Below are 23731 nucleotides of genomic sequence, written 5' to 3'. Positions count from 1 at the left end.
CTCGGTTGATTCTAGAGTTGAGGGCTTTGGGTTATGAGGAGAGACGGAGTAGACTGGGATTATATTCCTTGGAATTTAGAAGAATTGGGAGAGGGGTCTTATAGGAACATATAAAATTGTGAAGGGAATAGATAAACTAGAAGGAGTGAGGATGTTTCCATTGGCAGATGAAACTACGACAAGAGGGCAAAGCCTCAAAATTAGGGGGAGCAGATTTCATACTGAATTGAGAAGGAACATCTTCTCCTAGAAGAGTTGTGAATGTATGGAATTCCATACCTAGTGAAGTGGTTGAGGCTTCCTCAGACAATTGTTTGAACAATGAAGGAATTAAGGTTATGGTGAGAGGGAGGGTAGGTGGAGCTGAGGCCACAAAGAGATCAGCCATGATCTTATTGAATGGTGGAGTGGGCTCAAAGGGCCACATAACCTACTCTTGTTCCTATTTCTTAGGTTCTTATGTTAAGTTCTTATGACAGAAACCTCAATGTCCACCATAATGGAACAATAGTTCAAAACAGATCAAAACAGAGAAAAAGTAATTAAGATTAAAATAAATGTATGCAATTTTACACACTTTCCTTACAACTTTCTGAGGGAACCATGGTCATCAAACTCTCTCTTTCGGACACAGACACATGCACACCTATATTCTAGCTGGATTTCACATGCATTAGCCTAAGGTTATCCTGCTTTGGCATTCAACCATAAACGTGACAGATCCTTTTTTGTCTTGCACACACTCTTGCTAATCTCATGTTACCTTGTTGGCTTCTAACAAGTAATATGACTACTTTGAATGAAAACATACAAACCTGCTTCCTGCATTTCCTCAGTCAAAATTAGAAACTGAACTTGTTCGTTGGATTCCTGACTGTTGAACCTGAAGACAATGAAAAGACTTGTACAATAGGACTGAACCAAATATTTTTTCAACTGAATTGGGAATGACTCAGCTTGGTTTATCTTGATTTCTGCAAGTGCACAAGACAAATTTCCAAGAAGTAGATTCGGAAATTCATTTAAGTCATTTAACCCACGGGCTAAGGGGATCCAGTCATTGCATCAAGAGGGATAAAACTGTTCTGAACGGATGCAGTTTAATTGTCAGTTATCAATTTATCAGCTGATTTACTTTTGAAAACAAAATACTGGTAAATTTATTCCAGATCTACTTTCCAAAATACAGTATGCGTATTTAGGAATACAAACAGTGCTGGAGAAACTCAACAATTATGGCAGCATTTGTAGAGAGATAAGCAGGGTTAACATTTCAAGTCCAATGACTCATCTTTGGAACACATATACAAAGGTTTGATTTAAATTTGGGCAAGGAAAGCAGCAAGTGTTAAACAGAGCTAAGCATTCCCACTACCAATGCATCAGACCGAAGTTCTACGTCTAGTTGTGAATGATGGTGGACAATTAAAAGTCTCATTGAAGGACAAGGCTCCATAAATATCCCCATTATCAATGATGGAAAATCCCAGCATATAAGTGTAAATGATAAGGCTTTAACATTTACAAAAATCTTCAACAAGAATTGCTGACGATTCATCGTGGACTCCTCCAGAGGTTCCCAACATCATTGATAGTCTTCAACCAGTCGATTCACTCCACATGATATCAAGAAATGGTTGGAGGCATTGGACACTGCAAAAAGCTATGGACCCTGACAACATTCTGGCAACAATCCTGAAGATTTTGCACCAGAACATGCTGCACCCAAGCTGTTCCAGCACAACTACAAAACTGATATCTACCTGACAATGTGGAAAATTGCCCACGTATGTCCTGTACACAAAAAGCAGGAAAATCCAAATCTGACCAAATAACACTCCTGTCAGTCAATTCTTGGTCATCAGTAAAGTGCTGGAAGGTATCATCAACAGTGCTATCAAGCAGCACCTGCTCAGTGATGCCCAATTTGCATTCTGCTAGGTCCACTCAGCTCCTGACATCATCATAGCCTTGGTTCAAACATGGACAAAAGAGCTGAACGCCAGAGGGGAGGCAAGAGTGATTGCTCTTAACATCAAGGTTGTACTTGACTGTGGCATCAAGGAGTCCTAGGAAAGCTGGAATCAATGGGAATCATGGGGAAAACTCTCCACTGATTGGAATAATATTTGGTACAGAGGAAGATGCCTGTAGTTCTTGGAAGACAGACAGTTATCTCATCTCTAGGAATTCCTTTGGGAATTCCTCTGAATAAATGTCATAAACTCAATCATCTTCAGTTGCTTCATCAATGACCTTCTCTCCCTCATAAGGTCAGAAGTGTGGATGTTTGCTGATGAATGCACGATATTCATCCCCATTCCTGACTCTTCAAATACTGAAGGAGTCCAAGTCCATGTGTAGTAAGATGTGGAAAAAATTCAAGCTCGGGCTGAAATGTTGCAAGCAACAGTCGTGCTACACAAATTCCCAGGCAATAATCATCTCTCCAATAAGAAACAATCCAAAAGTCACTCCATGGCATTCAATGGCATTATCATTACTGAATCCCCCACTACAAACATCCTGGGAGTTTCCATTGAGCAGGAACTTAACTAAACCAGCTATATAAATATATTGTCAAGAAAGCAGATCAGAGGCCAGGAATCCTGCAGTAACTCACCACTAGGTCCCCCCCAAGTTTGTCTACCATCTAGAAGGCACAAATCAGGAGTACAATGAAATACTTCTCAATTGCTTGGATTGGTGTAACTCCGACACTCTCAAGAAGCTTGACACCATCCAGGACAAAGCAATCCAAATGATTGGCATCACATCCATAAACATCCACTTCCTCCACCACCAATGCTCAGTAGCAACAATGTATATGGTTAAAAGATGTATGGAAGAAACTCATCAAATAGCCTTGACCAGCACCTTCCAAACCCATGATGACAACCATCTAGAAGGACAAGGGTAGCAGATACATAGGAGCACTATCACCTACAAGTTCCCATCTAAGCAACTCACCATCCTGACTTGGAAATATATTGCTGTATCTTCAATGTTGCTGGGCCAAAGTCCTGGGATTCCTGTCCCTAAAAGCATTACGGGTCTACCTACAGAATATAGACTCCAGTGATCCAAGAAGGCAGCTCACCACCACCTTTTTTTCAGGGGCAGCCAAGGATGGGCAATTAATGCTGGTCAGCCAGCAATACCAACCTCCAATCAAACACCTGAGTTTGGATCTAAATCAATACCGTTAGAATTCATGGTGTTTTGTGTGCTGCCTGATTAATGCAATTACAGATTACCAGTTACAACAAACTGTTCAAAATTAGACTTTCCAAGCACTCTGGATCATTTTCTTTTTGTCCTGATGTCCCTCTAATTAACCAAGTAATGATGTGGATACTCAACTTTGCAATTGGATTATGGCTTTATAGCCAAACCATTCAGATATCCGATTTATCATACATCTCTGATAATTCTAACTATTCAGTTAAGTCTTGTCAACTGAATGGAAAGTAAGAAACTGCTAGTGATATCTTTACCCATAAATATATTGAAATTGATCATCAAATGACATTACTCCCAATCCATACAACTGTGTTACACATCCTAATATTCAATCAAAAAGGAAAATACCCTCTCCTAGATTCAAATGTTCAGAACAACACTGAGATTTTAGCATGGTTGACACTAATTGTCCAATAATTGGTTTGCCTTTGTTGCTTAATTATTTTAGCTGCATTGAAAAGGGGTGGATCATCACTAAAGCTTGACTATCCGCCCTCAAGCTTACTACATTGACAGCGTTTCAAGTTCTAATTTAATTCATACCACCAAAAATTGTTTATGTTATTTCTCTGCCATATAGAACATGGACAAAATTATAAATGATATTAAATAAATTAAATTTGTCATAAATTAATTTCCATATATTAAATATAATTGAATTGTGAAGTAGGTGGTATGGCCATGTACTGTCAACTAAAAAAGGTATTTTTCTAGTTACTGTTTCTGAATTAAGTTCAAATATTTAACAACAATTCACACGAAGTTCAGACTATCAAGCCTTTCTTAATAACTTGCCATTTAATTAAATTAACTTCTTCAACCAAAATAAAATCTTATCTCTAGTAATGCTAAAACCAGTCTTTTTCAGACTGATAGGATGTCATGAGTAATGTACTACAGAGATTGGTGTTATATTTTCAGCAGGATGTTTGTACCTTCCTGTCACACTCTGGTAATCATTACCCAAATGGCTTTCCTCTTTTACTGTATTGTCATTTCTCTTTACCCTATCTCCCTTCTTGTGATCCTTCTTTCTCTATTTATTTTAAATCCATGTCTGCTGCTTTAGATACTGCTGAAAATGTGTTGCTGGAAAAGCGCAGCAGGTCAGGCAGCATCCAGGGAACAGGAGAATCGACGTTTCGGGCATAAGCCCTTCTTATGCCCGAAACGTCGATTCTCCTGTTCCCTGGATGCTGCCTGACCTGCTGCGCTTTTCCAGCAACACATTTTCAGCTCTGATCTCCAGCATCTACAGACCTCACTTTCTCCCTGCTGCTTTAGATATACAATCAGAACACTTGTCCCCCAGCATGGTTCAAGTATGGGCTGTTCCAATGGTACTGCTCTTACTTTCCCCAATATTGGCGCTAGTGCCACAGAACTCAAAACCTACTTCCCTCACACCAAGTCTTTGAGCCATGCATTCATTTCTGTTCAATCATCCTCCATGCTAAAATATTTTTAAGCAGAAGAGGTTCACACACACGGGTAAATTTCGTGTCACTCCAGCCCCTGGTGGAAAAGTTAGCCTATTGATTTAAAACTGAATGCCCCAGACACTGATCATAAACTGGAGTGATCTCAACAAGCAGAAAGTGGGACTTGCGTCCCTCAAGGATAGGAAGCCTTGGCTTGAGAGCTGTTAGTCAATCAAGTTGTCCAGCAGCTGAGTAGCCTCAACAGTGCTTGAACGATGTAATGCCCACTGTTCGGACGACAAGGCAGGCCCATGAAGAAGCTTTGGGATTCTGGACTTACAGAATACTTCTGAGATTGTTGGTCAGTGAAGGATTGTGGGCCCTAGTTCGAAGCAGAAGAGAATGGGGCATTTGATTTGAGAGACTGGGGAAGAGCCATAAACAAAATACACTGTATTTTGAGCAGGGTGCACCTTATGGAGACAAGGCTCCCACGAAAGGAGGTGCATCTCATACCTTCCTGCTTTTCTCTTCAGATGGGAACTTAAAAGTTCAGCTATTTTTCCTTCTTTTTCCTCCTTCCCACAATATAATGGTGATAGAACAGATCCTGAAGTGACCTTTAAATGGCAATTTAAGGGACTCAGTTGACACAAGAGTGAGTAGACTTGCTGTGACTTATCCATTCACTATAATATGGAGGTAGCTCAGGGGCAGACAGAAAGCTACTGGCCTACCTGCCCATCTTATTGTATGTGTACCTTATCTTCAAATAAGGCGATGGGGTGGGAGGGTGATGTAATTCATCCCCAAGCTTACCTTCTTCAGAAAATGATGCCAGTTTCAGAGTAGGGCCTGGAGATACTTGGACAGATATAATTCATATTGGGCCATTTTCCCATGCTGCAAACAGATTTTTAGGTGACACCAAACACAAAGTAAAATATTTAGGATACAACATGATAGATCATAAGATATAGGGGCACAATTAGGCTATTTGGCCCAATGTGTTTGCTTCCTCATTCCATCATGATTTATATGTTTCTCAACTCCATTTTCTTGCTTTCTCTCTTTTCGTTCCTCTTATTAATCAAGAACTCTTCAATTGCTGTCTTAAATACACTTGAAGACTTGGCCTCCACACTCATCTGTGACAGAATCACCACCCTAAGCTGAACAAATTCTGTAAGTTTCCATCAGACGCCCCCTCATGCTTCTAACTCCATTGAGTACAGACCCAGAGTGTTCAATCACTCCTCATATGACCAGTCTTCGTTCCCAGGATCATTCTTATAAACCTCATCTAGACCCTTTCCAAGGCCAGTACATCCTTCCTTAGATACAGGACCCAAAAATACTCAATATTCCAAATGGGTCTGACCAGAGCCTCATACAGCCTTGGCAACACATCCCTGCTCTTTTTTCTATCCCTCTTGAAATGAATGCTAAAATTGCATTTGCCTTCCCACTGCCAACTGAATCTGCATGATAACCTTGAGAGAATCCTGAACAAGAACTCCCAGGTTCCTTCAGATTTCTGAAGCCTTTCCCCATTTAGAACATAGTCTACTTCTATTCTTCCTGCCAAAATGTATAATCTCACAATTATTCACTTTTTGTTTCATCTTCCACTTCTTTATTCACTCTCCTAGCTTGCCCAAGTCCTTCTGCAGCCTTCCTGCTTCTTTAACATGACCTGTCCCTCCATCATCTGCAAACTTAACAATGATCTCAGTTTCTTTGTCCAGCTTGTTAATAAAGAATGTGAATAGTATGGTTCCCAACACTGACCTCGATGGAATTCTGCTAGTCACTGGCACCATACTGACAAAAAAAACCTTTATCCCTATTCTCTGCCTTCTGCCAGTCAGCCAATCCTCTATCCATGCCAATACTCTGTCCCTAACATCGTGGGTTCTTATCTTATGTTGCAGCCTCCTGTGTGGCACCTTGTCAAAGGCCTTCAGGAAATCCAAATAGATCATAACCACTGGCTCTCCTTTGTCTAATGTAATCATTACATCCTCAAAAGAATTATAACAGATTTGTCAGGCATGATTTCCCCTTGATGAAGCCATGTTAACTCAGCTCTATTTTATCATGCACTTCCAAACACTCCGCCATCTCATCCGACATAATAGATTTTAAAATCTTACCAACAACCTTTACCAGACTAACCAGCCTATAGTTTCTTGTTTTCTACCTCTGTCCTTAAACAGGGGTGACACACAGCCATTTTCTCTGGGACTCTTCCTGACTGATGCTTCCTGAAAGATCACCACCAATGCCTTGATAAGCTTCCCAGCTGTCTCTATCAGAATCCTGGAGTATTGTCCATCCAGTCTGGGTAATGTATTGACCTTCAGACCTTTCAACTTATAGAATCCCTACAGTGTGGAAACAAGCCATTCAGCTCATTGAGTCCACACCAACATTTTGAAGAGCATCCCATCCAGACCACCACCACCCTCCTCCGCTTCCCCCCGCATCTCTCCACATCCTTTAATCCTGTATTTCCCATGTGTAATCCATCTTGCCTGCACATCCCAGGACACTATGGACAATTTGGCTTCCCTAGCACTTTCTCCTTAGTGATGGACAAGACTTTCACCTCTGTTCTTTGACAAGGTAACATCAAGGGATTCTTTCTTCTCAAAGATGTTCAGAAGTAGGTAAGAGAGAGATGGGGAAAACTGTTCAACCTCCAGAAAAGTATGCAGAACCTACTCCTGCTGCAGATGATAGCGGTTGATGTCATGGAGGATCTCTAGGTGATGAACAGCCAACAAGCTTTGCTCTTTGCCTTGGAGGTCTCCAAGATAATCTTCCGGTTCAGGGTCTGCAATGTGGAGCAGGATGAGACATGCTCACATTTCTTCTTCCAGAAGTTGCACAAGGAGAGGTCCATGCTCAGCAGCCTGAAGGAAGAAGATGGCTTGGTAACATCATCTCAGTCTGACATCCTGAAGATCAGCAACACTTCTTATGTCAGTCGGGGCGGCACGGTGGCTCAGTGGTTAGCACTGCTGCCTCACAGCACCAGGGTCCCAGGTTCGATTCCAGCCTCGGGACTGTGTGGAGTTTGCACATTCTCCCAGTGCCTATGTGGGTTTCCTCTGGCTGCTCCGGTTTCCTCCCACAGTCCAAAGATGTGCAGGTCAGGTGAATTGGCCATTCTAAAAATTGCCCTTAGTGTTAGGTGCATGAGTCAGATGGAAATGGGTCTGGGTGGGTTACTCTTCGGTGGGTTGGGTCGAAGGGCCTGTTTTCACACTGTAGGGAATCTAATCTAATCACAAAACACAAAGCCACTGACAGTTGTTCCTGTCCTCTATCATGAAGGTCTTAGACAATTTCACATGGGAGCGGCTGGACTAGCTGTTATCTCTGGATGCACTGACCAAGGCCCTTGAGTCCTCGGTTAAGAATAAAACTCCCGGAAGTGAGAGCTTACTGGTCGAGATGTATTCAGCTATGTGGGACATGATTGGACAGAACTTGCTGGAAGTGTATGGCATTATGCTTCTGTCAAATAGCCTGACCTATCATCTGTCATCACCCTGATCTATCAGCAGCAGGGGAAGATGGAAGAAATTAGAAATTGACCAATTGCACTGCTAAATGCAGATTACAAAATCCTGTCTAAGGTCATTGCCAACCAGCTCAGGTCTGCCCTGGGATTGGGTGTTCACCCAGACCAAACCAAACAGGACGATCTTGGAGAGCCTCGTGCTCCTCAGGGATATGATCACCGATGTGCGGATTGGATGCCTGCCTCACTAGCCTGGATCAGAAGAAGGCTTTGACAGAATATCGCATACATACGTGTGGGACGTGCTCTCCAAAATGGACTTTGGACAGGGAATTTGCAATTGGATCTGACTGCTCTACACCAACGACATTAGACCAGTCTCAATCAATGGTTGGGAATCAGAAAGCTTTCCAATCAGATCTGGAGTTAGGCAGGGCTGCTCCCTTTCTCCTGCCTTGTTTGCATGTTGTATAGAGCCATTTGCTGAGTCCATCAGGAAGGATGCAAGCCTGAGAGGGGTGACTATTCCAGGCAGTGGAGACGCATAGCTCAAAGCCTCCCTGTACATGGGTGACATGGCTACTTTTTGCTTGGATCTGTTGTCAGTGTGCAGACTCATGAGCACCTGAAACCAGTTCGAATTGGCCTCACAGTATGACTATTACAGTGGTGGAGTGTGATCTCTTTGGTTGAGAAAGAACATTGAGGCCAATCACTTGATGCTGGGAACTCCTTTCAAAGGCAGACAGATACATTACCATAATATTTAAGTCTGATTATTTTGAGATCGTTTTGATGTTATTTTCATTTAACAAAAGTAAACTTTTAAACAAGAGAAAACATTGTGACCGAATTTATGATTGTACTTTTACATCCTTTATTTGCTTCAGTTCTTCATTATAACTCATCACGATAGACAGTTAAAAAGAAATTTTATAAATTCTACATGTTGAAAGCCACCAAAATACTGGGAATAACTAAATTTGAGGGGATGGTAAACGAATTTCTAATGAAATTGACCAGAATGTTGTGTAGTTCCCTTGATCTACTTTTTTGTTGAAGACAATTAAACAAAAGCTGGGAAGGTTATATATCAAGCAGCTGATTCAATGTGGCAAAATTTACAATATTAACAAAAGGAAACTTATCCCGCGTGTCTTTAGGTTTCATTCATTACTGTATTTCATCTCTTTGCCAAAGGCATGTACTCACTTTGTGATGATGATGCTTGGAAAGCTCTCTGTAGCAGTACCTTCTGTAATACAAGAAAGGGAGAGAGAACATTTTGTATTTTACATTGGTGCAATTAAAGAGCAATTAAGAGCTCTGTAAATACATTGATAAAATAGATCCAATTGCTGAGGCAGCAACTGAAATTTCCAGTGGGAAGTAAACGCACTGGCTTGGAAGGATTGATATATCCCAGTTTTATTCAATTAATTCAGAGAAAAAGAATTACAACATCAAGATATTTATACCTGCCGTCAAACAAATCATAACTAATTTAAGAATAAATAATGAATGCTGAAAATGTAAGACAAAACTTAAAAGTGCTGTAATTTTAAAATGAACATTTTTGGTAGGAAAATGAAATCTACAACCATTTTTGGGCATATCAAACTAACTGCTGTTCATCTGTATTAACTGCTGTTAATAATTTTTACTGCTCTGTCTTCCGTCACAAGATGAATGCTGCTGGCAACTCTCTTTTATTTCACCGGATTGACTATTCTTTAGATTTAGATTGAATTTTGATTGTCAATTTAGCTTTATGGGGCCAAACAATTGAACCTATTTTTAATCAGATGTCCAAATACCACGCATTGTACTGTGGTTGAAGGGCGAGGAGGGCTGGTGTGCAAAACAGCAGTTCATTAAAAGGACGAGGATCTCAGCTGACATTTTCCCTCTTCCCAACTCGGGAACTATATCAATTTTTACCTCCAACCCCACAGCCACCCCCCAATCCACTTGCTGCTGTCCGGCTTGTAATTAAGTGATTGACTTTCAAGTATAAAGAAAATCAGAAATACTTCAACTTGGCATATCACAATACCTCCATAGAAATATACTCTAATGATCTGCAACTACATTCTAAACATTAAAAATAGAAATATCAACAAATTATACAATCTAGGTCACCTGTGCAGCTAGCCTTCCCAATGACACTGCTCTGGTTTGATGCAATCAGTGGATTTTTTTCTGAAACATTGGGAGATGGTACAGTCAGGAGAAGATTTAGGATGTTTCTGCATAGATCTGGAGATTGTAAAGTATGTCTTCATGGATGATTCTCACAAAATGGTGGACATCCAAACCTTATATAACTAATATTTATAAAATATGTATGCAGCTACTATGTATATTTGTATCATAATTCACATTCCCTTGAAGAGTTTACTAAAAATGACTGCACGAACAGAATTATTCAAATGGAGTAAAGTAATTTTAATAACCAAATAAACATGCCACCTGGGAACATCTAACGCAAAGTCTCATCAAGTTTGAGTTGAATCACCAAGATGTAAAATAAATATTTGAATGACTACTTCTAAATACCTTTAAAGAAATGCTCAAAAAATCCAACTATATTGTTACAACACGGATGTTGGATAGGATGGAAAAATGACTCTGGCAAAATTTTGTTTGATGTTCAGAATATTTATTTTGAATCCAATGTGTACTTCATCTGATCAATGAGTGCTTGAAGGATAGTATAAAGTAAATTGTATTCACTCTGAATTTGTTGTGTCCCACATTGTATTCAATATCAGTTTTTATACACATACTATCATTTCCTAGACCATTTTGAAAGGTCTGGTATACCACCTGTAGGAATATCCCCAAGAGAGAAAGTGAGGGCTGCAGATGCTGGAGATCAGAGCTGAAAATGTGTTGCTGGAAAAGCACAGCAGGTCAGGCAGCATCCAAGGAACAGGAGAATCGACGTTTCGGGCATAAGCCCTTCTTCAGGAATATCCCCAAGGGCAATCTTGGCAATGACAACATGGCATTTTCCTGGCGCCCACAACATGCATTCCTTCATGCTGCCAAATCTATCCTGAGTTGTGGCAGGCCCTTCTCCACAATTTCCAGTTTGACACAACTTAAGGTGGCAAGCACAGTAGTTGGAAAAAAAAATCAAACTTTGTATCATGCCCACACCAAATCATTCAAATGTTCCAATTCTCTGAACTATTTAAGTGAAATCAATACAAATACAAGAAAGAGACAGCACAGCCTCTGCAGTGTCTGAAGCAAAGTTCACCAAGTCTTTTTATTGTCTGTCTGCAGTAGCATACTAGCGAGTTTCAATGGTAGCTGCTTTTGTTTCTATTCATCTTATTGAATCCAATTGTAGAAAACATCCTCAGGACAGATCAATAGTTTTATGAAGTAGTCACAAGGAAGACTGAAGGGAATTGTAACTTTATCTGCAAGGGTTAATGACCAATCATCATATTGGCCAAACAAGTCTACACGGTCTCTGAAGGGTAACCCACCAAGACCCATTCCCCTACCCTATTAACCTACATTTCCCCTAACGCACCTAACCTACACATCTCTGAACAGTATGGGCAATTTAAAATAGCCAATTCACCTAAACTGCACATCTTTGGATTGTGGGAGGAAACTGGAGCACCCAGAGGAAACCCACACAGACATGAGGAGAACGTGCAAACTCCACACAGACAGACAGTCGCCCGAGGCTGGAATTGAACCCAGGTCCCTGGCCACGGTGCTGCTCTAAAACGACTTCAAATCAAAGGAAATATAGCCCAGGTATAACGGTATGCTCACTAAAGATTATAATTGTTCACTGACAATAGTGTAGATTACCACATGGCATCAGTGGTGACCAGATGCATTGAACAAAAGGTGGGTGGTAAACATCTGAACTGTAAACAATGACGAATAACCATATGGCCAGCCCAGTGAACCAAACTCAGTGGTATCAAAAATATCCACAGTAAGATGGTAGGATTGAGCAATGCTGGGGGCTGACCAGTGACTAACTTTGAGGCTTACCTAGTTACTGAACAACAGAACCCGGAAAGAAAATGTCAAAGCTGAAGAACGAATAGAAAAAGCTCATGGTAGATTGTAACATTATTCCCTGGGATTAAAATCATCTGGCAACAGTAAGCAGGAGAGAAGCAAAAGAAATGAGTGCTCAGAAAATACATTGACAGCAAGTTTGTGAAGAACAGAACATGGCCCAAGCCAGGAAACCCCTCCATTGGCAAGAACCCAGCCTGACCAGCTTATACAGAGTCATAGGAACAACAAGACAGACCTGGATAAGGTTGCTATGGCAGCACACAAAATGAAACAAAGACCACAGCAGTCTGCAGAAGTGCCAGCAGAAGGAGATGCAGAGAAGCAGGATCAACTCTTCTGCTGGAATGTGACAAGCCAAAGCAAAAAGAAATTAACTTTCTTAAATGGTACAGACTTGCAGTATAAATTTTGATCTGAAAGGAATAAAGTAAATGGTGGAGAGACTTGTTTTAAACAAGATACTATTTCAGATATATCAATCTTTTCAGATACTTTCCATCTGCCATTAAATGTTGCAACTTGGCAAACACAGTATTAGAGTAAGAAGCCAGATGCATGCTATACTCCACTACAATGAAGAACATGCGGAGACCCTATGCATGACTCCAAATCACCACAATTCCTTTTCAAATACAGTTGCTTGTATAGCTTTGGAAATCTTTTAATTAGCAGACTGAAGATATTTCAATTCTCTCAAAACAGAAGTTGGAATCTGCAGGAAAAGAAAGTGCCAAAGAAGCTGGTGGCCAGCTATTAGAGGAAATTCCACAGTGAGTTGCTTTTTCAAAATAGGGTTACCAAGAAGGAAGCTGGCACATGACTGTTCATTCATTGAAATCTGAAATTTCAACAATTTTGCATTCAATACTAAGTTACCTCTTCCAATAAGAATCAATCTTGTCTTGAAGAAGTAAATTGTCAGAATGATGCCGAGTGACTTAAGAGGGAGACTGATCTGTTGGCCAAATAGGCAGCCACTTGGAAGGTGAATTTCAATGCAGAGAAATATTGATAGAAGAAATGCAGGAACAATACAGGCTCAATGGTACATCTTTGAGTGGAGTACAGGAGCAGAGGGACCTCAGGGCTCACATGCATAATTCATTGAAGAAGATGGCCAGACAAGTCAAAACAGTTGTTAAGAAGGCTAATAGGATCCTTGGGTTTATAAATAGAGGCAGAGAGTATAAACCAAGGAAGTGATGTTATACCTTTATGTATCATTGGTCAGACCAAATTTGGAATATTGTCTTCAGTTCTGGGTATTTTTTTAAGGAAGGATGTTAAAGCCCTGGAGAGAATGCAAAGGAGATTTACTTGAATGATGCCAGGAATCAGAGATCTTAGATACAAGGAAAGATTGAAGAAATTAGGCGTATTGTCTTTGGAGCAGAGAAGATTGCTGCTTATCGAGGTGTTCAAAATTATGAACAATTTTGACAGGATAAAGAAGAATACTCTGTTTCCACTAGTTGGTATGTTAGTAACAAGAATCACAATTTCAAGATTGGAAGCAAAAGAACCAGCAGTAAGTGGAGAAGAAACCTCTTCACTTCAAGAGCTTTTAGGATTTGGAATGCACACCTGGGAGTGGTGGCTCACAGATTCCAGTGGAAGCTTGGAAGAGAGAGCTGGATATATGCTTGAAAGTGATGCATTTAGAGGATTATGGAGATAGGGCTGGAGAATGGGACTAGCTGGGTAGTTCTTTTGGGAGCTGGCACAGGCACAATGGGTCAAATGGCCTCCTTCTGTCATGTAAATTCTATGATTTTGGAAGATAAAGAAGCAAAGTAGGCTAGTTATTGTATAGAGCATGCCCAAGAGATGTAACAAAACATCTATTTTGGAAAAAATTAGGTAAAGAAATTCCTTCCGGGGTAGATAGCCAGATTATTGTTGGGAAGCACGACTGCAATCTTGTGCTATTCAGTCAATAATGAAAGCAAGTGCAAATTCAGAAATTTCTGTAGTCAATAAAATGACCATAGAATTGGAAATAGAAAGAATTAAAGAGTTAGAAACATATCTTTAGTCTTTCAAGGAAGAGATGTCAGATATTCAAAACAAATTCAAGAGCAGTGAAGCTTCAATCAAGGTGGATGGGGTCTCAGCTGACCAGGCAGATGAATTGAATGAAAAAAATATTTGCAATCACGTACAGTACATCAATGTGAACATGTTGTGCTTAGAGAAAAAAATTCAATCCTCAGTAAATATCCACAAGAGGTAATAGAACATATGCATATAGGTAACAATCAACCTGAGAGAGAAAAAAAAATCTATGACAGCAAAGTGGAATAGGTTAATATCCCAGGCACAAAGATTGTTGATTTGTACCAAAGGCTGCAAGAGAATCCCATTAGCAAGCCACAGGAGTAGGAGAGATCCCTCAGCCTGCAGGATCAGGTCTGGACATTCTGAATGCCCGATAGTTGCTGGGGCAGGACAAACTACAGTTGTGAGTGGGGGGCCTGCAGAATCCCAGAAGCAGACAATTCTGTGGGAATTGCCTGGGAAATTGAAGACTCCAATTGACAATCCTCTGTGGCTATAATCCTTCAAAAGAAACCATTAAAAGCAGGGATTTCAGAGAAGTCTGCTTCCATTGGTGATTACCTGGGAAGATTAGACAATTAAAAATCTAGTAGAATGCCTGGGTAACTCTTGGGGTTGAGAAACGTATCAGCCATGATTGAATGGAGAAATTTCCATGAGTCTCCATCCTTGATCTAAACCTGCTACCTATTTTCCAAGGATCTGTATCCCTTTGCTCCCTGCCTGTTCATGTATCTGTCTAGATAAATCTTAAGTAACGCTATCGTACCATCCTCTCCCAGCTCTGCTGGCAACGCTTTCCAGATACCTACCCCCCTCTGCATAAAGAACTTTCCATGCATATTTCCCTTAAACTTCTCACATTGAACTCATGATCCCTAGTGACTGAATCCCCCAGTGTGCAGAAAAAGCTTCTTGCTATCCACCGTCTATACCTCATGATTTTGCAGACCTCAAATCAGGTCTCCTCTCAACTTCTATCTTTCTACTCCTACTCTACACAACCTCTCCACATAGCTAGTACCCTCCATACCAGGTAACATCCTGGTGACCCTCCTCTGCACCATCTCCAAAGCATCCACATTCTTTTGGTAATGTGGCGACCAGGTAAATGCAGAATTCAAAATGTGGCCAAACCAAAGTCCTATACAACTGTAACATGATCTGCCAACTCTTGTACTCAACACCTCATCCGATGAAGGAAAGCATGCCGAATGCTTTCTTGACCACTTTACTGAGCAGCATTGCCACCTTCAGGGAACAATGGACCTAAACATCTAGGTCTCTCTATATATCGATTTTCCATTTACACTCTAGAATTGGATCTTCCAAAACACATCACCTCGCATTTGCCTTGATTGAACTCCATCTGCCATTTTTCTGCCCGACTTACCAATCTATCTATATTGTGCTCCAATCTCTGACAGCCTCCTTCACTATCTGCTACTCCAATCTTAGTGTCATCTGCAAACTTGCTAATCAGGCCACCTATAACTTCCTCCAGATCATTTAAGTATATCACAAACAACAATGGTCCCAGCACAGATCCCTGTGGAACACCACTGGTCTCTTTCACTACTAGTCTGATCCCTGTTGCCCAGTTCTGTAACCACCTAGCTAGTACACCCTAGACCCCATGCGACTTCACTTTCTCCATCAGCCTACCATGGGGAACCTTATCAAATGCCTTACTGAAGTCCATGTATATGATGTCTACAGCCTTTCCCTCATCAATCAACTTTGTCACTTCCTCAAAGAATTCTATTAAGTTGGTAAGAAATGACCTTCCCAGCGCAAAATTTTGCTTTCTATGACTGATAAGCCCATTTTCTTTCAAATGTAAATAGATCTTATCCCTCAGTATCTTCTCCCGCAGCTCCCCTACCACTGACGTCAGGCTCACTGGTCTATAATTACCTGGATTATTCTTGCTACCCTTCTTAAACAACGGGACATTAGCAATTCTCCATTCCTCCGGGACCTCACTATGTTCAAGCTTGCTGCGAAGATATCTGTTAAGGCCCCAGCTATTTCCTCTCTCGCTTCCCTCAGTAACCTGGGATAGATCTTATCTGGACCTGGGGCTTTATCCACCTCAATGCCTTTCAGAATACCCAATGCTTCCTTCATCCTTATGCCGACTTGACCAAGAGTAATCAAACATCTCTCCCTAACCTCAACATCCATCATGACCCTTTCCTCAATGAATACCGACGCAAAGTACTCATTAAGAATCTCACCCATTTTCTCTAACTCCATGCATAACTTTCCTCCTTTGTCCCTTAGTGGGCCAACCCTTTTTCGAGTTACCATCTTGCTCCTTATATACAAATAAAAGGCTTTTGAATTTTCCTTAAACTCTGCTAAAGATATTTCATAACTCTTTTTAGCTCTCTTAATTCCTTGTTTAAGCTTACCTACTTTCCTGGTATTCTTTGAAAGCTTTGTCTGTTTTCAGTCACCCAGACCTTTTGTATTGCTTCCTTTATCTGCTTAGCTAAGTCTCACAATTTCACCTGTCATCCATGGTTCCCTCATCTTACCATTACTATCCCTCATTTTGACAGGGACGTGTCTGTCCTGCACTCTAATCAACCTCTCTTTAAAAGCCTCCCAGATATCAAATGATGATTTACTCTCAAACAGCTGCTCCCAGTCCACATTCCCCAGCTCCTGCCGAAATTTGCTATAGTTGGCCTTCCCCCAGTTTAGCACTCTTCCTTTAGGACCACTGTCATCTTTGTCCATGAGTATTCTAAAACTTATGGAATTGTGATCACTATTCGCAAAGTAATCCCCTACTGAAACTTCAACCACCTGGCTGGGTTCATTCCCCAACAACAGAATAGCCCCAGTATGGCCTTCCCGACTTTGACTATTTATATACTGCTCTAGAAAACCCTCCTGGATGCTCCTGAGAAATTCTGCTCCATCATAACCTCTAACACTAAATGAATCCTCGTCAATGTTGGGAAAATTAAAACTTACCACCACCACCAACCTGTTGCTCCTACATCTTTCCATCATCCCACACTGCATCCATCAGAGTACATTGGCCTCTGATAATTTGGAGACCAGGAGGTCTGGGCATAAACAATGTTCACTTCTCCAAATGAAATGGCATTGAAAAAGAAATCAGAAATGTCCTGTAACGGTCAGCTGGTCAAATTAACTCTATCAATCAGCACCATCAAAACAAATTAACTGCTAGTTCAGCTTATCATATTTGCATGATCTTTCACTGCAGAAAATTGATGTTACATTTGCTTACACGATAAGACATTGTATTTGCTCATTCATTTTCACCTGAGCTTTAATACATTAGTTTGGCTTCTGGCTTTTTCCAGGCCTCACTCAATCCACATCATAATATTATTCAACCATTTTAATTTTCTTCTCACTTTTTAGTCTTTACTTTCAATTTCTCCTTTAGATTAGATTAGATCCCTACAGTGTGGTAACAGGCCATTTAGTCCAACAAACCCACACCGACCCTCTGAAGAGTAACCCACCCAGAGCCATTTCATTTAATTGTTGCTAGGACATAGATGTTAGGTCTTCAGTTTGAATTTATTTACACAGATATATTTCTCTCTCTCTAAAGCAATTTTTCTGATTCCTGAATATCTATTTTTGATCCAATCCACTCATTTATCGTCATCTTTGAATGCCTTTTACTGAATATGATGTGCATCTGAGAGATATGATAAGAGGGACATAAATATAGGTCTTTCAAGTACCTGTATTTCACTTGCTAAGACCATTTCCAAGAATGGATATCTCTTATTGACAGAGCAGCAGTATGTACAATGTGCTGGGGAAGTACAATAGATGAAGGCCTTGCACTTTGAATCCATTTACTCTCAGAATAGTTAGATTCTATAAATATTGATTCAACAGAAATCAGTGAATAAAAGTAAAATCATGCATTCTAAAAGTAAGTTTATTTTTATGCTCTCACACAGGTTGAAAGACCATTTTATTTACTTATTTGTCAGTTTATCTCTGAATATCTTACATTGGTCTTGTATTCGTTAATGCACTTAACAATGACATGCATTCTAACTAATTGGTGATTCCCAATTCTATCATTAAGCTTGACAGAAAATTCATTATAGATAAACCAGGAGAATTTAAAATGTTTCCTTGTTGTACACACACTGAACAAGGATGTAAATTGTGCCAAATATATTCCTTCATCACTTGCATATTGCAGCTGAAATGAATATCGTTTCTTCCTATTCAATACAATGTATCATCTGAAAGCACAAACAGCCCCCATGGTCAAAGAAATTAACAGCCTTTCAAAGCAGCCATTCACTCTTTGAGAAGGTTTTATAATCTGATATGGAAACAGACCCTTCTCTAGTCCTCACTGACCATGTTCCCAAACTAAACTGGTCTCAATTGCCTGCATTTGGCTCATATCTCTTCAAACTTTTTCTAATCATGTACTTATCCAAATATCTTTTAAATGTTGTATCTGTACCTGCATCCACCATTTCCTTTGGCAGTTCACTCCAAACACAAACCAAACTTTGTGGAAAAATTGCCCCTCATGTCCTTTTTAAAACTTTGTCTCTCCAGTTTTGAATTCCCCCACACTAGGGAAAAGACCTTTGCTGTTCACCTTATATATGCCACTCCTGATTTTATAAACCCATTTAAGGTCACCCCTCAACCTCCCATGCTCCAGTGAAAAAAGGTCCCAGTCTATTTTTAAAATCAAACCCTCAATTCTGGCAACATCCTGGTAAATCTTTTCTGAACCCTCCCCAATTTAATAATAGCCTTGCTATAGCAGGCAACCAGAACTGCACACAGTACTCCAGAAGAGGCCTCACCAATGTCCTGTACAACCTCAACACAAAGTCCCAATTCCAATACTCAAAAGGTCTGAGCAATGAAGGCAAGCATGTTAAATGCCCTCCAAACCAGCCTGTCTACCTGTGATGCAAATTTCAAAGAATTATCTATCTGACTCTGTTAGTCTGTCTGTTTTACAACACTACCCAGGCCCCTACCATTAATTGTATAAGTCCTACCTCTTGTTTGTTTTACTGAAACGCAATACCTCACATCTGTCCAAATTAAACTCCATTGGCCACTCCTCAGCCCATTGACACAATTGATTAAGATCTCTTCGTAATCTTAGAGAACATTCTTCACTGTCCACTATACAATTGATTTTAGTGTCATCCACAAATGGACTAACTATGCCTCCTATATTCTCAACAAAATTGTTTGTACGATTGACAAATAAACATGGACCCAATACTGATCCCTATGGAACACTGCTGGTCACAGGCCTCCAGTCAAAACAAAACACCACCACCCTCTGTTTTCTATCAGCAACCCAATTTTGTATCCAATTGGTAAGTTCTCTCTGAATCCCATATGATCTAATTTTACTAGTTAGTCTACCATGCAGAACCTTGTCAAGGATTTTAGCAAGGTCCATATAAACAACAACCTCTGTCGTCATCAATTTTGTTTTAGTTACTTCCTCGAAAAAAACTCAATCAAGTTTTGAGAGAAACAACTTCCCTCACACAAAGTCATGTTGACTGTCTCTAATCAGCCCTTGCCTCTTCAAATGCATGTAAATACTATCTTTCAGAATCACTTCCAATAATTCACCCATTAATCAATATCTTGTTCCGAAATCTATAGCTCCCAGGTTGTCTTTCTTCAATAAAGACACAACGTTAACTACTGCTCTCCTCCGGCACCTCACCCAAGATTATAGATGATACAAATATTCCTCCTGGGGACGCCACAATTTCTTCTCTAACTTCCCACAATGTCCTGGGATTCACTTGATCAGGTCCCAGAGATCTACCCACCCTCATTATTTTCTAAGACCTCCAGCACTTCCTCTTCTGTAATGGGAACTGTTTTTAAAATATCAATATTTATTTCCCTGACTTCTCTAGCCTCCATTTCTTTCTTCACAGTAAAAACTGACAAGATATTCATGTAGTATCTCTCCCAGGCAGGTTATTTTCTCAGTTACTGATTATGCTCAAAATTAATACAAATTTCTGGTAGCTCACCACTCTGATCATTGACCACTTCATCACCACTTGTATGTATTACTATTTAATCAAACAAGCTCTTAATCTACATTATATTGAATTTTACAAAGTAAGTGAAAAAAGTAAAAATCAAATTACAATAATTTCATCACTAAGACTGTGTACCCTTAGTTCCATTATTAATGCCTAGAATGACACTAGAATTAGCAAATAAAACATACTGATCTGACACATCTTGTACACTTCAAAATAGAGGTTCAACACCAATATGTTTATGTTCAAGGATTACTGTTTACTTTACCTATTCTTCTCCCTCTGGGTAAATTGGAAAATACATTAGCTAGTCTGGAATAGCTGATCGATTTAGATTAAAAAAATGTCTCAAAATTTATGATCAGTCTGCACTGTTAGTGAATCTCATCTGAGGATATCATTGAACCAAGAGCCTCTGGATGAGATGGGAGAAAATAGACCAAGGTTTCACTTCTGATTGTTAGCCAGAGGCTCCTGTTGGAAATTACTCAAGTGTGAATGAATGGCGAGAACAGTATCAAGCTTGGCGGTGATGCCTCATATGATAAAGCAGTTGCTGACAGCACACATTAAAAATGATCATTTGAGAGACGTCTAAAGACCATGTATCCTTTTCCAGCAAGTGTCAATACCCTCGGGATAGGTGAAGAGAAGATTGATAGCAAGAAAACTAAAGGATACTGTTGCTGTCAGTGCAATTAAAAAATTAAATCTTTACTAGCAATAACTTTAGTAACAAAGCAATGACTCTTTTAAAGGATCAAGAGATGCATCTCACTAAAGAAAAGTACAAGTCGCTCTTGTATAACACACATTTCATCTCGCGAATTGGCCGTACTGTGACTGATGAATTGTGGACTTGCTTGGATAGTACAAACTTTCTACTGAACGGGCTTCATTATTTTATATTAGCAACCTTTCACAGCATGACTTTCTATAGAGGTTTTCCAAAGCACGATATTCTATAGCATGAGGTTAAACAGGAATGGACCTGTTGCGTTATAGAAGGACCACCTGTATATACTTTTTTAAATAAGGAGACTAAACCTTTACACAATACTACAGTACATCTGAAGCAAGAAATTGTTACTGCTATGCTCAAATCTCCTTGTGATGACAGCCAAAATACCATTTGCCTTCCTAATTGTTTGCTTCATATGCACACTACTTTTAACTTGTATAGGTATGCAAATTGTCAGTTGGCAGAGGAAACACTGAGAGGCGAGGCCTGGGGAAGGTTAGGAGAGACGAGGCCTATTTCCTTGCAAAACTAACACTTAGTCAAACTTTTCTGAATTGTCCCATTATGGTCCGATAGGATCCCAATGTCAGATGACTCTGAAGTGCATTGGTGAGCAACATTCACAATGATATTAAACTGAAAAGATATTTTATGTTAGAATTAAATGACGTTATGTGGAGCAAAGTAAAATGAAGTAACAGTAACATAGAAATAGAAGAAAGCTATTCAGCCCTTCAAGCTGCTCCAGCTTTCAATTAAATCATGGCTGATCATTTACATCAATATTGGTTTACTGCACTATTGCCGTATCTCTTGATTGTATCAGTCTACAGACATCTGCTGATTTCTGTCTTAAACCTGCTCAATGATTGAGCATCCACAACCCTCTGCTATGGAAAATTCAATAGATTTACTATTTTCTAAGTGAAGGGATTCATTCTCATCTTTGTTTTATCTTGAGATTATTTCCCCTTGTTTTAGACTCACCAGCCTACTTTCTTAATATCACTCTATCATGTCCTAGAGAATTTTGTAACATTTCATGGGATCCCCTCTGATTCCTTGAAATATTAGGGAATACTGTCCAGTCACTTCATAAAACAATCCTGCCATCCAAGGGATTAATCTTGAGAACCTCCATTACACACTCTCCATGGCAAGTATGTCCTTTCTTTTATAAGGGGACTAAATCTTTACACAATATAACCGTACTGAAGCAAGAAATCATTACTACTGTGCTCAAACTTCCTTACAATGATAGTCAAAATACCATTTGCCTTACTAATTGTTTGCTTCATTTGTGTACATTTTGTTCTGCTATAACACAGCAGTTATGTTCCTTTGCTACTGGGGAGTCCAGAACTAAAGGGCATAGGTTTAGGGTGAGGGGGCAAGATATAAAAGGGACTTAAGGGGTAACTTTTTCATGCAGAGGGTGGTACGTGTATGGAATGAGCTGCCAGAGGAAGTGGTGGAGAGTGGTACAATTGCAACATTTAAGAGACATTTGGATGGGTATAAGAATAGGAAGGGTTTGGAGGGATATGGGCCAGGTGCTGGCAGGTGGGACTAGATTGGGATGGGATATCTGGTCGGCATGGACGGGTTGGACTGAAGGGTCTGTTTCCATGCTGTATATTTCTATGACTCTAAAATCGTGCTGTGGAAATCACTACAAAATATTGCTATAGAAAATCACTTTACCCATCCAGAAGAAAGTTTGTGATATTCAAACACCATTCATAACTCGTCAATCACGTTATAGCCAATTCGCATTTACAAAACGCATGTTATACCAGAATGACCTGTACTCCTTTCAACCCATATAGATATGCAAATTGATGGCCTAGAGTTTTTTTTTAAAAGCCCTTTTGTGAAATAAGGTTATGACTGACCACAGGGTGCATTAGTTTTCTCAAACCAAACTGGTAGTGTTTAAAATAATGCAGGAAGCTACCATCAAAAAAAAGATACAGAAACAACAAGGAATAATCCCTACAACAAAGAGGATAGGCGTATCCATATGGTAGTTTCAAACTCTTACCAAACTGCACAACATCCCTCTCTCCAGATTGCTACATGGCTGTCAATCTCACTCCCTTGTGACTGTTGAGCTGCCCAGCTGCAGGACTGTGAATGGCTGGTAATAGACTAAGATTAGCATATTAGCTTTGTATTGTTTTCCACTGACCTCTTAAAGTACTGATTTGGAGATGCCGGTGTTGGACTGGGGTGTACAAAGTTAAAAATCACACAACACCAGATTATAGTCCAACAGGTTTAATTGGAAGCACACGTGTTAGGATGAGCCCTCCACAACCATCTGATGAAGGAGCGTTGCTCCGAACGCTAGTGTGCTTCCAATTAAACCTGTTGGACTATAACCTGGTGTTGTGTGATTTTTAACTCTTAAAGTACATGCAACTTGGTGGCAGGGGAGATACCACGATATATAAGGAGGACCAGCCAATCTCAGAGCTATGACCTCATCAGCTGTCCGCAACCCTGGGCAGGGAGTTCGAAACACAGTCCGGGTGACTGTGAAGAAGGTAGAGGGTCGTACACCGGTGGATCGCATCCTGTTTATTAAGAAGGTATTGCT

At 40.1% G+C, this 23731-nt stretch overlaps 1 protein-coding gene across 1 annotated transcript in view; it reads right to left on the bottom strand.

The window, feature by feature from the left end:
* Positions 1-23731, bottom strand: part of frmpd3 (FERM and PDZ domain containing 3) — a 532412-nt gene that overhangs the window by 381689 nt on the left and 126992 nt on the right. Inside the window, exons 2-3 of the mRNA XM_043705300.1 lie at positions 9409-9451; positions 816-883 (exon numbers count right to left, since the gene is read on the bottom strand). The gene's annotated coding sequence lies outside the window, so the exon portion shown is untranslated. The remainder of the gene's footprint in view (positions 1-815; positions 884-9408; positions 9452-23731) is intronic.

Source organism: Chiloscyllium plagiosum, chromosome 15 (genome assembly GCF_004010195.1).
Source record: "Chiloscyllium plagiosum isolate BGI_BamShark_2017 chromosome 15, ASM401019v2, whole genome shotgun sequence".
Lineage (NCBI taxonomy): Eukaryota > Metazoa > Chordata > Chondrichthyes > Orectolobiformes > Hemiscylliidae > Chiloscyllium > Chiloscyllium plagiosum.
Note: the sequence above shows the minus strand (reverse complement) of the source record. Positions and strands in the feature narration are given on the sequence as shown.